Consider the following 15,300-nt stretch of genomic DNA (forward strand, 5'->3'; position numbering starts at 1 on the left):
AGCGAAAGAGTGAAATGGGATTTGAGTTTAAATAATTGATCGAACGTCAAAGTCATTTGTTTGCGGCGGCGCACTCGACCCAAAGTGTCTTCTCGTCGTCTCTCGTCATCAGTCAACGGCTCGTTTGGACAGATATAGGACAAGCTTGACGTGACAAATGAAGCCCGGCGGGCCTTCGGCGTACCCGTGCGCTAACATAGCGCCCGCGGATCACGAGGTAGTGAAAGGTTATTTCCCCCGAAACAAAAAAAGGGTTAACACTGCTGACAGCTGAGCTTCACGAGGACGTAATCGGCTTGGCAAGTGATCTAATTTACGTCTTTCTTTCGTTATTTATTGGGAAGTTCATCAGGCAGCAGATGTCAACATGATTTTGCTAACGACGGCTCTTAAAATGACATGCCGTCGCGTTTAGCGGCTAATGTACTAAGCGAGGGAGCACACGCCGATGAAGATGCTTAGGAATGACGCGGCTGATGTCGCAGAAGAGATTTTTGACCTTCTTCAAGGCTCCCGCAAATTTAAAATAGTGCCTCTGTGCCAAAAAGACTGTCGTGAACTGGTTTCTTGGCAGAGGATAAAGAATCCATGACTGTGAATGTTGTTGCGAGTGTCTATCTTGCGTTCACATATGATTTTTTTTCAAGGTGTCTTTCCTCATTTTGTATTTCGAGTTAGCGTCGAGTTAGCGCAAGTTAGCGGTTACAGAAATCATTCGTCGTTGATGGTTTGTTTACCATACTCCGAGTCATCCATGATGTCATCACAGACCTTTTCGCACAGGGCGCTAAGTGATATAACAGCCCCACCCACCAAGAAATCTAAATTAGAGCGCATAAAACAATCATTTGGGAGACATTACGATTTAGATACATTGGCTAAATGACACTTTTTATCCTTCACGGGCTTCCAACTACAAGCTCCCTTTCGTCTGTCTCAATATTTAATGTGCTTTAATCGAAAGTCACGCTTGATATTTGTCAAAAGCTAACGTGAGCTGACATCATCTCACTGCAAGCGGTCCGTCCACACACTCCATATTCAAAGCAAAGGACTTTAAAAGCGCACTATTTCATTGTTGCAATTAAGTGGAGTGGGAGAACCGCTCACAATTGCTGAGGCGAAAAACCATCATTAAAAAAAATACATATATATATATATATATATATATATATATATATATATATATATATATATATATATATATATATATATATATATATATATATATATCAAATCAATAAATATCTAGATAGATTACTATCAATGGTAAACAAATAAATAGATAAATGAATGATTGGATAAATCAATCAATCAATAAATGGGTAGATACACAGATAGATAAATATATAAACAAACTGGAGACAAAGAAATACATATCTAAATAAATGGTTGACAAATAAATAGATAAATGAATGAATAAATGAATGAATAAATTAACAAATGAATAAATAAATGAATGAAAAACATGAATACATAAATAAATAAATGAATGGATGAATAAATGAACGAAATAAGGAATGAAAGAATGAACGGACGAATAAACAGATGAATGAATGAATTCATTTTAATCATATGTATTCATTTCTTGTATTGCATTGTCTCATTGTCCCCCCCCCCAATTTATGTATCAGAAGTAATTCTTTCGCAATGTCACTTAAACTCGAATAATTAAAATAATAATAATAATAATACAAAAATAATGAGTCAATAAAAATAAAATAAATAAAATACGCTGCATCTCTGTATACGACATACGTGGGGAATAAACTACCGCGTGGCCAAATGTTGTCATGTTTACAACGCTAAGAATGCGCCAAACAAATACCCCCCCGCTGCATATTTATGCTCCCCGATCGACATTAGTTGTGTCGACCCTCAGAATAGCCATCCGTTGCTTCTATTAGCGCGAATTAGCATGCCCGTGGAAGGTTTGGTGTAAATGTCAAGGCTGCCCCCCACCACACTCTCTTAATTGTCCGATAATTGCCACACTTGCACTCCAATCAATGTCCAGCGTTTCAAAATGAGGCGGGATAAATAATGGCTTAATCCAAGATGGCTTTTTTAACGTATTTTTAACGATCACCGAATAAGCCATTTTGAATTAAACGGATTCGGCTAATTTCGTAAATCTGAGCCTTCCTTCCTCCCCAAAGCCGATCTTCCCCGCCAAGGTGACACGCCGTCACCTGTCACTCGCGACACTTCCACCCACGTTTTCCAGCTAACGTGATTAAAGCTTCTGAGCCGCCGGTGAATATCAGCTTCTGTGCGGGTGCGTGCGGTGGCGGGTAGATGGGGGGGGTCGGGAATCCGGGGCGGCCGCAAGCAGATGGTGGGCTGATTGAAAGGATTAGTTGAAATTAGCGAAAGGGCTGTTTCCTATAAATGCGGGAGGATCCATCAAGCGCGGCGGAGGTCGCGGGTGAAAGTCGCGGTGCTAATGTGGAAGCGGCGGGGGCGTGGGTCATCGAAGTATCGGTTGAAATCATATTTTAGAGTTTTATTCCCCTCGTTGTTGTAACCCTTGACCAGCATCGAATCACTGGAAGCTGCAAAAACACCATCTGTCCGGCAGAATTTATTCGGGTGGTGGCTAACCACCCGACACGGAAGCGCAGAAACGGCGACTAATCAGTAGACATTTTGGACTGGCCAATCCGGCGTTCCAATGCGGAGTTTACATGTTCTTCCCGTGTCTGCGTGGGTTTTCTCTGCTGTCGATTAGCTATCTAACTGACTAGCTGGATATCTAGCTAGCTATGTATTTACTGTCTATTATCTATCTATCTAACTGACTAGCTGGCTAACTAGCTAGCTAATTTCTGTCAATAAACAAAACTACAGGTAGCCGTATGAAGCATTTTTCACAACAACACAAGTTTTGTTTTTGTAGTTTTTTTTTTTGTGCTGGTAAACGGAGCAAACACGGCGCGACATGACACAAGCGGGGAGTGTGATCATAATTGAAATAAATGAGGCGTACGCCAGCTCGCCGCCGTTGATGAATGGAGCTGATCAGCGGAGACCCAAGCAAATCATTTGCTTTCTGATTCCTCCAGCCTGGTTGTGACACTGAAATAATGTCAACTCCATCAGCGTAATGAGGTGGCCCGACCTTCTCCCAACAGCCTCCCCCCCCCACAATGTCGCTCGGTTTCATCTGTCTCCATTGCTTGTTTTTCCCCACTCACCAGCAAATGTAATATTTTCATACTTCTATGAATAATTTGTAGAACCGCTTTCAATGTGTGCTTGTCCACCTGTGTCTTGTACCCTCATTTGGTGTAAATTGACTTAGTTCTTTTGTTTTTGTTTTTTGTTGTTGTTGTTTTTCTCACTTTGAATTCACAATGTATTTATTTATTGATTTATCTGTGTATTTTTTATTTGTTTTTTATTTGTTTTTAATTAATCAAATTGATTTTTGAACCATTTAATTAGTTGTTTATTAGTATTTAATTTTATTTATTTGTACGTATATGTGTATTTATTTATTTATTTATTTATTTATTTATTTATTTATATGTGTATGTTCATTTATTCATTTATTTTTATTCAGTTATTTGTTCACTTATTTATTGATGTATTTATTTGTTTATTGTATTTATTTGTAGTTAATTAATCAATTATTTAATTAGTTAACAATTTAATTTGTGTATTTGTATTCATTTCAATTATTTTTATTTTTTTATTGATATATTTGTATATGTCTTAATTTATTCAGTTGTTTATTTATTTTTTATTATTCAGTTATTTATTCGGTTATTTATTGATTCATTTATATATTTTTATTCACGTATTCATTTATTTATTCGTTCATTCGTTCGTTCATGTATTTATTTTCATTTGTGTTTAATCCTGAAGTCTTTTCAAGTCACGCTTTGTTTTAGGTACAAGTGTTGCAATTTCCCCATTGCGGGACGAATAAAGGTATTCTGATTCTGATTCTGATTCTGAAGTGTTCCATAATTGGATTTTCGAAAGTGAATAATTTTCGTTCTTCGTAGAAAAACCAAAACGACACCAGATAATTGCGATTGAAATCACGTTTAAACGTTTTTCCTCCGATTGTTGCCATTCAGCGCTTCGCTTTAGCCAAGACAACCGAGTTGGAACAGTCAAAAAAATTACCCAAAGCAAAATGTCAATATCTCTCAACAACCGCCAGATGTTCCCTCCCACGAGCAGCCAAGTTAGCGACCGACGCCTTTCAAACACTCCCGACTGGATGAAATTAAACAGGACTGGCCGTGTAATTGCTTCTGCGGGCACCGCACCGGTTCCAGGAATACACTTTGTGATAGGGTGTCCGCCGCCGCCCTGACAGTCAAGGCAGAATAAACAAGCTATTCTGGTCCGTAGCCTCTTGCGCGACAACCCCTCAGGGAGGGAGAAAGGCAGCCATATGTGGCCCTCTGTCGCCTCTGACTGCGCACACGTTAAGAGTTCACTCTGGACTATCCACACCTTCCTGTCAGAGGCCGTTGCCGGAATAACACAACGGGCATGATGGGATGTGACAGCTGGTGCCGGGTCAATTGTTGCACACCTCCGGTTGAGCATGAGAAGTCTTCCCCCTTTTTCCTCTCCACAATTCCCCCTGTGGTCTTATCCAGGGTTTTTTGTCATTGTCACTGGAATTCCAGGAGCCACAGAATATTTAGTTTTAGGACGACATAAATATTTAATGTAGCGTAAGAAACCTTAGTCACTCTTCTTTCATCAGAAAAAAATAGTTAATTCCTAAGTCATATCGGTCTGGAGTTATCTGAGATTGAAATGGGGGCGGATGTACAAAATACAATACGTACATAGTGTTTTATATCGCACTTTGACAACAGCTAAAGTCGCAACAAAGAGCTAACATTGAATAAAGGGGGAAAAACACATTGCCAGAAGCCATGGCCAGCGCTTTATCGGCACCCAAGCATGAAAAAAAAACCTGAACAAATTCAGGAATAGCGCTCTACGTCATATTTTCAATTCACGAATAAATTCGTGAATGTCAGTGAATTAATACGACGTGTTAAAATAGCTGTGATGGATTAAAAAATAAAACACCAAAGGGCAGTTGACCTTTATTTCCAGGCACCTTAAAATCCGACATAACTGATATTCCGCAGTTTTAATGTGATAAGCTACGCTCAGCTGTGATGATTTTTCTCTTCCCAGGTTTTTTTCTTCATGACACTTCTTGGACGTCACGAGAAACTAAGGCGACAAGGATCCTTCAAAATAAATGCCAGGTGAGGTAAGTTGAAGTCTATGATACTTTTGTGTACATTTAATGTATTGTAATCGAAGGCCTGCTTATGGTTATTTAAGTATTTGTTTTCATTTATGTAAGTAGAAGTCTGTAGAGTTAAACAGAAAGGGCCCCGAGATTGATCCTTGGTGCACTCCGCATGTCGTTTTGGTCTGCTCAGAATGAAAGTGATTTAGTGACACAAAATATACCAAAAACGATGGTATTTTCAGGGATGGCAAGATTATGAACAATGGTGTTCATATTACGTCATATTTTATGAGTTTGTACGTTTTTTTGAAATCCTGGACTTGGCGTTGTTTATCAACAAATTTCATCTCGCCAATATGGAATACATTCCCAAATAGAGAACCCGAAATGCCATTTTCTAGTGTTGTGCTTGATGAGCTCATTGTTATTCATCCGCCCGCCACTGTTGTGAGTCACCGCCAACCCAATTGGATCACCACAAAGGACTTGGCGTGCTCCTGGAAGCTACGCTAACTTAAAACAGTCATTTTTTGTTGTTGTTGTTTTCCATCCAAGTCCCGCCATGTTGGGGTTTGACAAGTCATTACGACTGCTAGGATTATAATTAATGAGGTAACATGGTATTGTGATGATTTCCCATCAATGCCGAAGAAACACCTGCAGGCATCCATGGCATCTAAAAAGCGAAAAACGTCTGAGAAAATGACATCACGTTTCGTTAGCATCAAATTCGGGAGGAAACTGCGGTGAGAGACTGCAGATGGGCTATGTTGAATTTTTTTATACTGCAGCAGAAGGGAAAGAAATCACCCACTCATCTATTAGCTAACTACCTGGCTGGTTATCTATTTGCTATCTATTAGCTATTTGGCCAGCTGGCTGGCTATGTAGCTGGCTATTTATTAGCTATATGGCTATCTAGCGAGTTAGCTAACTGTCTAGCTGGATATCTATTAGCTACCTGTTAGCTAGCTAGTTAGCTTTCTATCTATTTGAGTTTCATCCGTGTTGAGTGAACGCTGGCGCATGTGCTTGCCGCTGCTCACCTGCAGAAAAAACAATCCTGGGACTGTAAAGTGACCTTGAGCGTTTTGAAAGGCGCTTATAAATGAAATGTATTATTATTATTATAAAATTGAAATGGACCCAAAAAAATAATGGCAATGAAAAAGAATCACATTAAAATAAATGACTTTCACGATTTTCTGCATAGAAACAAAATAGTATCCGAAACTCGCATTTACTCTGAACTTATCGATCGCTTCGACGGACGCCAATTCAGGTGTCGGCGTCCATTTCATAAAAGCGCAACTCGTAGCAATATAGCGAGCGTTATCGGTGAAAGCGACGTGACAAGGCGCCGAGCGAAGAGGAGCGTTATCCGGCGATTTATGAGCCGGCCCCTGTTTTGATGGATGGAACGTCAACGCCCGCCTATCAGCCTTTTTGTCATCGTCTGAGCGGCAGAAAACACGCAGGTACGTGATGCACTTTTATTTTATTCGCGCCACACGGGTCGTGTTCATTGATGAGATAAAATACGCCACCCTGTAGCCCCTCCCCCCCAAAAAAACAGTGCTATCTCCATAGATATGAATGACGATAGAAAATGCTGTTCACTGTGCAAAAACATAGCCGTGCCTGCATGCATATATTCTTTATCCTCCTTGAGAAATGACTCAAACAACTACAACCACTAGAGGGAGACCAAAACACGCCTCCAGAAATCAATCTAAAAATAATAATGGACTTGATCCGGTTTCTGCCTGGCTGTCCCCAGACGCCTGGCCTGCTTTTCCCCCCCCCCCCCAGCTGCCCCCTCTTCCCGGCCCCCCCTTTCATGTTTTTGAAATCAAATGTGGCATATTCATGATCAACTCATATATTATTTCCTTGGCGAGCACGCCGACCCATGCGGCCTGTTGGTTGGCTCGCCACCAGTCTGTCGGTCGCCTCAAAGACCCCCCCATAAAGCCCCCCTCCCCCAATCCCATCTGCCATCGACTAAATCGGAATTAAAGGAAAAAACGTGGCCAAAATTTAAATCAAATGTAACCAGTGTCATGCTTGGTTGTCTGTTAGCTTTTCATGTTAAACGCTCATTCCATATTTCGATTTAAATTAAAGCAATTATTTAAATTAAATATGGAAAAGCATTTTTTTTTCATCTGAAAATAAATTACAAAAAATATTTGTATAAGATGAAAATGGTCAGTAATATGCAAATTAGTCTTGAAAAAAATAAATGGAAAATCTTAGGTTTTTTTCAGCTGAAAATGTATTTAAAAAATATTTGTATATGACGGAATGGTCAGAAATGTGCAAATTAGCATTAAAAAATGGAAAATTTGTTTTTTTTTTCATCTGAAAACTTATTTTTTAAAATATTTTTATGAGGAAAATGGCCAGTAATATGCAAATTAGTCTTTAAAAAATATGGAAAATGTTTCTATCTGAATTTTTTAAAATATTTTTATGCGGAAAATGTACAAATTAGCATTAAAAAATGGAAAATCGTTTTTTTGGCATCTGAATATATATTTTAAAAATATTTTTAGATGAGGAAAATTGTCTGTAATATGCAAATTAGTCTTAAAATATCTCCCCCCAAAATGGCAAATCGTAAATGGTGGTTTTTCTGGTGCTTGTGGTTTTCCATTTAAATTATATTCCGACGCATTCGCTTTCCAATCATTTATTTTCCCCTTTGAATCAATTAAAAAGCGGAGCTTTTTATTTATTAATTTTTGGGGGATCAACTATTCATTGCCTCCGAGTTATTGATTGGACATCCAAAATTCCCTTTTGAATTAATTGCCTTACATTGTAATTATTTCATTGTAATTTGAATGTCCACATTTACATAATTTCCACCAGGCACTGAACGCAAGCTTTCACATTCGTTGTTTTTTTTTTTAAATTATATTATCATATTTAAAAGAATAATAAGCTGACTCAACAGAATTGATTCACTTTTGAATTAGTTTTATGTTATTGCTTCACTTCATTTGTACTCATTGATTCACCTGATTGAAATTTTTATCCAAGAAATGTTAATTATGCCACGAAATGCACAATAAAATCCATTGAACATATTCAAATATATTTTTCAATGAAAAAAATCTGATGACTTGTAACGTTTAAAAACCGACAACGTGCCCAAAAACCAGAAAAACGATGCCCGGGCCTGCTACCCTGGCTATCAAAATTTTCCAAGTGGAAAGTCTCACATCAAACTAATGACGCACAAGATTGAAACAGATGGAGGTAAAAAAGAGGAAGAAGAACAAGAAAAAAAATGGCTGCAAATACAATATAATACAAGAAGTGTAATGGAGTTGGCCTGTCTGATGGGAGGAAAATTATTCCAAAAAAAACAACCCCTAGCATGTTTTCTGAGAGCGACAGAGTCCCACAAAAAATCTAGCTAGCTAGCTAGTTAGATAGCTAATATATAGCAAATTGATAACTAGCTAGGTAGCCAGCCCCAAACTGGCCCCAGTTCTCTTCACTTCAAAATCAGCGATGGGGCTGTTGACCCCCGTTTGAACCCCCTTGCTTTTATTAATAAGGGCCTTATCTCCGTCTACTAGTGTCTCACCCACTTACTCCGTCACCTCTCCAACCGCCGCACTGACGAAGCGATACGGGAAGATGATTTATTCCTTTCGAAATTAAAAACCACATACGCTTCAAGTGAGACCGTCGGTCCGTGTCTCCAGAAGGATGTACTCCACCTTCAGACCTACCACTTCAACTTGGGCTACACTCAACTGTCAATGACAGCGTAGTATTTTTTTTTTTTTTTGCGAAGCTAATGAATTTTTTGTGATATTTTCAAACGACCATGCACCATATTTGTGTACCCCCCCCAAAATGTAGACTAGCCTATCAAACCCCAGATTTCAGCATTAAGATTTTTTGTATTAGTTGACCACACATACATGCTAGCTAGCATTGTTAGCTAGCTACCATCCAAAGTAGCCAAGAACTTAGCAACATTTTAAAATAGCAGAAAGTTAAAAGAACTTTTCAACTAAAAGAGATGTTTCATAGGATCTTCCGTCAAAACAAAAACAAATTAGCTTAGCGCCAATTCTGCGGCGTATTGAAAGAATAAAGGGGTTATATGCATTTTGAGATAGCATAGTTACTCTAAAACTATATTACAAGGAGGCTAGTGACATTATCACAACAAATATATATAACTCCTAATATATTTAGCTAATTTTGTTTTCATGGTAGCTTGCTAATTAAAATATATTCAATGAATGATAATTCCGCCATTTTCACCTAAACCACACAAAGCACTACAAAATGTATTTCTAAGACAACTTTCCCGTTCCCGTGTGCTAATGGCGACGCCAGGTTTTGGCGACAGCCTGCAGCATGGCTAACGGGGATAATGGGGAGGGGCTGCATGTACGTGGATTGGATGCTTTCTAGCTGTCAGGATCTGAGCAAGCCGGGAAGAAAGCTTTTCATTCTTGCGCGTTACCATGGGATACGTAGCGAGTGACTGTGTCGTCTGGCGCGCACGAACACTCTTTAAGATAACAAATTTGCGCTCACTTGTTTTTCCCTGCTTGTGAAACAAGGTGCTTGTGATGCTAATACGATTTTGTCGTCAAATAATCTCCATTTTGTGTCTTTTTCAATTGCTTGCGGCTTGTGTAATGATTGATCAATCTAGCTACCCAGCTACCTAGCTACCCAGCTACCTAGTTATGGAGTATGCAGTATAATGTAGTATTTAAAAAATAGATACCTGGACTTTTGTAACACCCACACCGTGTGATTTTCAATCTCCCTGCATTTATCTATCTATTTAGCAATCTAGCTATGTACCTATCTAGCAGTTTTGCTGTCAAGTTATCTTGCTATCTAACCATCGCACAAGCAATCTAGCTACCTAACTACCCAGCTACCTAGCTATGAAGTATGCAGTATAATGTAATATTAAAAAAATCTATAATCTCCCTGCATTTATCTATTTAGCAATCTAGCTATCTAGCTATGTACATATCTAGCAATGTAGCAGTGTAGCTGTTTTGCTGCCAAGTTATCGATCTCTCTAACCATCGAGCCAGCAATCTCGCTAGCAGTCTAGCTACCCAGCTCCCTAGCTACCTAGCTATGGTGTATGCGGTATAATGTAGTATTTGAAAAATAAATTCCTGGACTTTTATAACACCCACACTGTGTGATTTTCAATCTCCTTCCCAAGGCATGTCTTAGATACTTCCCACCGCGTCTGCAACGTGCGCAGCGTGTCATTAGCTATTCAGTGAGATGTACAATACGAGTCATTTCCTGGTATACGTCTTTGGCCTGCTGTGGAATGAGCTGTATCCTGCTAGCGCGCTGCATTCGGCCCACCTGATATTTATCACAGCTGTCCCCGAGGTGAGCACGCTGAATCTATTACCGTGTGGTTTGCCCCACCCACAGCCCCCCATTCGACCCCCCGTCTGTCAGCCCGCTGCGTTTTGTCACCCGTGTCAGTGAAAGTACGCCAGCATGTGATTGAAATAAGGCAGGTTTTCAACACCGCGTGCAGTGCTGACGCCGGGATGTGGTCACACTCAAGTGGGTCGGCGCTAGCGTTGTTTTATACCCGGTTCATTTTGATTGACAGCACAGCTGAAGCGGGCTAAAAAGAGTGCCGGAGGAAAATGACACGGATCGTTCATGAAATCATGATCGTGTTTTGAGCGTGCGTCAGAAATCAACAAGCCACATCTTGTTGGCCGGCGGGGTTAAGAAAAATGCTAACGAGATGAGGTCCTGGAGCCTAGCTAAGCTAACAATGGTAACTGCCTGTTCATGGTGGCTTCATTGTATTAATTTTTGTTAAAGTCAATAGAAACTAGGCTGGGTACTTCAAAAATAATGTTCTTCTTTGTTAAATTGGCTGTTAAGTCTCACTTTATGGTGCAAATCCCAGTTTCTAGGAACATTCTGTGGAACATTTTTTTGGGCAGGTTATGAAAAAAAAATACTGGCTATTAATTGGCTACTTTTTATGGGCTTGCTACGTTCAATTTGATTAACTTGAAACCTTCTGTCTCTTTTTTTCTTATTTTATTGATTTTTTGGGGGGTGACATTGTAATTGGCCCGTGTCGACAATGGTCGCAGCTGTCTTTTGGCACTGCATCCGCTTGGACTTGAACCTAAAATCCATTACTCTCTTCAACGAGACAAATTAGCTTGGCGTCGGCTTATCTACCGTGGCTCATTGGCGGCTCTGTTTTGCATTTTATTTAGCTTCCACAAAGACATCGCTGAGGATTAAAAAGCCGATCGGAAATTAGATGGAAGCAATTGTTGTATAGTTTCAATATTCAGTTTCCCGAAACCCGTTTTTTTTTCCTTTTCCTTTTGTACATTGAGCCTTCCCCTTATTGGGTTAAATCAACCTAGCCTCACACCAAGAGATGCTAAATGATCATTCTCCAAAATGGGTCACCGCCGAGCTTGGCTTGATCACGTTAAGCTAATTAGGATGAAACCTGAGGCAAAAGCAATATTAGAGGGATGATTATTACGCTGGCCACAGTTGGGTGCCGGCGAGAATTGGGAAATACACACCCTCGTGAATGTGGCTTTCCTAAGGTGTCTTAGCACCGGGTGTTTTGGGGTGAGCAACTGAGAGCAAATGCCTACCGATGATTCAGTCATGCATAACAAATGGCATCGGTAAAAACAAGCTACTATGACTTTAAAAATGGACTATTGAAAAATGGCGGCTCCAATTCCGGTTATTGCAAAATCATGGATTCATTTTTCAATTAGGGGGTGCTGATTGATGTCGCTAGCCGTTTCGATATTTTGCGCAAGCAGTAAAATTCCATGCATGCAAATTGTATCCTCATTTTCTGTTGTTTTGTTGTCTTTTCACCATTGTCGTTCCGTGAAAATGATACCAAAAAATACAAGGGCGGATACTTGCATTTTTTTAAGTACATGTAAATTTATGTGGATATAATTTTTAATATCCACTCAACAATTTCCCCAAATATAACTGATGTCTCACCTGTTTTTTATATTTATTTATGTATTTATTTCTTTGTTTGTTTGTTTATTTATTAGTTTATTTATTTGCTTATTTTTTTATTTTTTTATTTGCTTGTTTATTTTTATATTTGTCTATTTTTTTATATTTTCTTATTTATTTATTTATTTGCTTATTCATTCGTTTTTTTAATTTATTTATTTATTTATGTATTTATTAATTTTATATTTATTTGTTAATTTATTTATTTGTTTATTCGTGTAGTTATTTATTTATTCGTTTTATATTTATTTATTTATTCAGTTTTTATGTATTGTTTTTTTAATGTCATTATTTATTCATCTGTTTGTGTGTTTGTCTGTGTATTTATTTATTTTTTTCTTTTTGTTTGGTGATCTATTTATTTGTCTATGCACTTGTATTTATTTGTAATTACTGAATTAATGTGTTATATATTTTTTAGTTTGTCTATTTGTCTATCTGTTTGCGTTTAATTAATTAATTTATTTAAAGTGTGAGAAAAAAAACAGAATTCAAATTAAGCTGGGCGTATCCCATCGGTATTTAATTTAACGATCCACAGATAGCGTCGCTTTGGCCAAAAGTATCAAATGAACTCACCATCTGTGTAAGAATGTCATCACCACAATTTCGTGTTGGGGGGGAATACTTTTCACAGATAACTAATTTCTCTGTCTCATCGAGTCATTAGAAGAAGAAAAAAATGAATAATTCATCATTCCATATTCTACCTATTCTTATAATGTCGGAAATGATGCTTGGGCAGCTCCACGCTTGCAATTTTTACGTTTAATCTGTTCTCTTATTGCCTCTTTCGGCATTTTGAAAACCCCCTTTTGTGAGCTTTCTATATATATTATATAATATTCCTTGAAAATAATTTACTCTGTTGTCTCAGGTGATACCACCACACCTTGGGGGGAGGAAAAGGGGGAGGGAATCACCCCCAACTGCACATTTACTAGCTGCCATGAATTGCATCCTTGATTATTATGATCATTTGTTTGTTTTTGCTCCATCCTATTATCGCTCTGTCTATTTATTTATTTTTTCTGTCGCACTCGCTCACCCTCATTAAGCTCAGTCTGATCTTAACGCAATCTGATTGTCGTCGTAGAATGTTTACTCCAAAGAGAAGACTGGCGGGGAGATCTGAGAGGAAGGGTGGGCCACCATAGCAATACTAACGTCCAATGATGAAAGCAATCTTAAAAAAAACAACAACAAAAAACTCATTATGTGTTCGTGCAAGCGCGGTGTTTCAATTCCCCACCATCACATTTATAAACATACAAAAAATGGAATGGGGGGTGGAAGACAAATGGAACCGCAAATAGGGGAGTCAGCTACGTTTGAGATTAATTATCCCGTGAGCATTTGAAGTGTGCCCTCTAAATAATTGATAAAGGCCATATATATAAGCGCTAAGTGTACGTTAAATAAGACATGAAAACGCACGGCGGCCAGTCTCGTCACACGACGCCACGCCGTTGATTACATGCAATCACAAAAACAAAACCATGGCTGCCATATTTATTTTATTTACTCTATTTACTTAATTTATTTGATTTGATTTATTTAATTTTTATTTATTCATTTTTATATGTATTTATTCATTTTAATTTTTTTTATTTACTTTGTTGTATTTTATTTGTGTATTTTATTTATTTATTTTCATTTTTAGTCATTTATTTTTAGGGCATTGCAATTTTATTGTTTTATTGTATTTTATTTTATTTATTTATTTTTGACTTTTGAGTTTTTAGAGGAATAATTAATTCTGTACAAACATTCCTGTTGCCCAAAAGGGCTCCGGTGACATTGAAAAGTAAATTTGACAGTTTTCATCACTGCTCTTGGGCGACTGTTCAGCGGCACCGTGCACTGACCCACAACACCACTCCGTTTTCTGCCTCAGTGGCTTTTTATCCCGGTTAGGTGTTTACATCTATAAATGAAATATGACCTTTTTTCGTAACACCTTCCTCCATATGCTTAAAATTGACTTGTTTTTTTTGGTACTAAACGCTTACGGTAAAAAATATCCCTGACCTGCGGATCAATACACACCCCCTCCTCCCCTACAAAAAAAAACATAATTAAGTGAAATAGGCGTGCTGAGGAAAAGGAAAATGAACAGTTATAAAAAAACGACATGACAAAATTCATTATGCATTTAATTAATGTTGGTCATTTCCATTGAAAAGCAGCTTTTAGCCCATTTTTTTCACTCTCTATGCGCCTTGCAGAAGTAAGATAAAAAGCCTGGTATTGATTTTGTCTGACTCTTGGCCTTCTTTATCTCGCAATAACTATTTTGCTTGGCACGCCTTTAAAAGAAAAAAAAATGCAGCATTAGCAAGAACAGGCTCGAATTGGTAGCTCTCGCGGGAATAAAATGGTAACAATTTATAATTTTGTGACATCCGCGGCGTCAGTTTAGCACCTGATTTCATATTTCGGAGATGTTTGGACGATTTCTATCTATGTGATGAGTCATAGCTGTCATCAATCAAAATTTTCTGGATTAGTTGATTGCTAAAATTCAATTTTTGTCAATGGATGCTACAGCTGGAGAGAGAGAGAGAGAGAGAGAGAGAGAGAGCAAAAATTACACAATTTTACATGGATTGTAATTCTGTGTAAGGAATTGATCTTTGCTATCATTTAGTGGTAAAACACGTTAATACATATGATTTTATTTTCCGGATTAAGGAATTTGCGTTTGACAGAATTCCTTATGAGAGAAGACTTATGACAGTCTAGCCAGCTATCAAGCTAGCTACCTAGCTATCTATTAGCTGTCTAGCTATCTAGCTAGCTATCATTTAACCACAGTATCTAGCTGTCTAGCTGGCTAGGTAGCTATCTGTCAGTGACTGTATCTATTAGCTAGTGACCTAGCTTTGTATCTATTTGAGTTACTTTGGGGTTGAGTGAACGCTGGCGCTTGTGGCTGCCACTGCTCATCCACAGAAAAACGTATCTTTTGACTGTAAAGTGACCTTGAGAGTTTTGAA

At 38.2% G+C, this 15,300-nt stretch overlaps 1 protein-coding gene across 3 annotated transcripts in view; it reads left to right on the top strand.

Annotated features, from left to right (window-relative positions):
• LOC148881548 (xylosyl- and glucuronyltransferase LARGE1) overlaps positions 1 to 15,300 on the top strand; it is an 81,925-nt gene that overhangs the window by 6,126 nt on the left and 60,499 nt on the right. For 2 of the 3 annotated variants that reach the window (XM_088989030.1, XM_088989032.1), the window contains one exon: positions 5,179 to 5,257. The gene's annotated coding sequence lies outside the window, so the exon portion shown is untranslated. Of the gene's footprint in view, positions 1 to 5,178; positions 5,258 to 10,577; positions 10,649 to 15,300 lie in introns of those variants that run through there. The other variant, XM_088989033.1, reaches the window with a different exon arrangement.

The sequence above is a fragment of the Hippocampus bargibanti genome, linkage group LG22 (assembly GCF_051943395.1).
Source record: "Hippocampus bargibanti isolate YZ-2025 linkage group LG22, ASM5194339v1, whole genome shotgun sequence".
Classification (NCBI taxonomy): Eukaryota; Metazoa; Chordata; class Actinopteri; order Syngnathiformes; family Syngnathidae; genus Hippocampus; species Hippocampus bargibanti.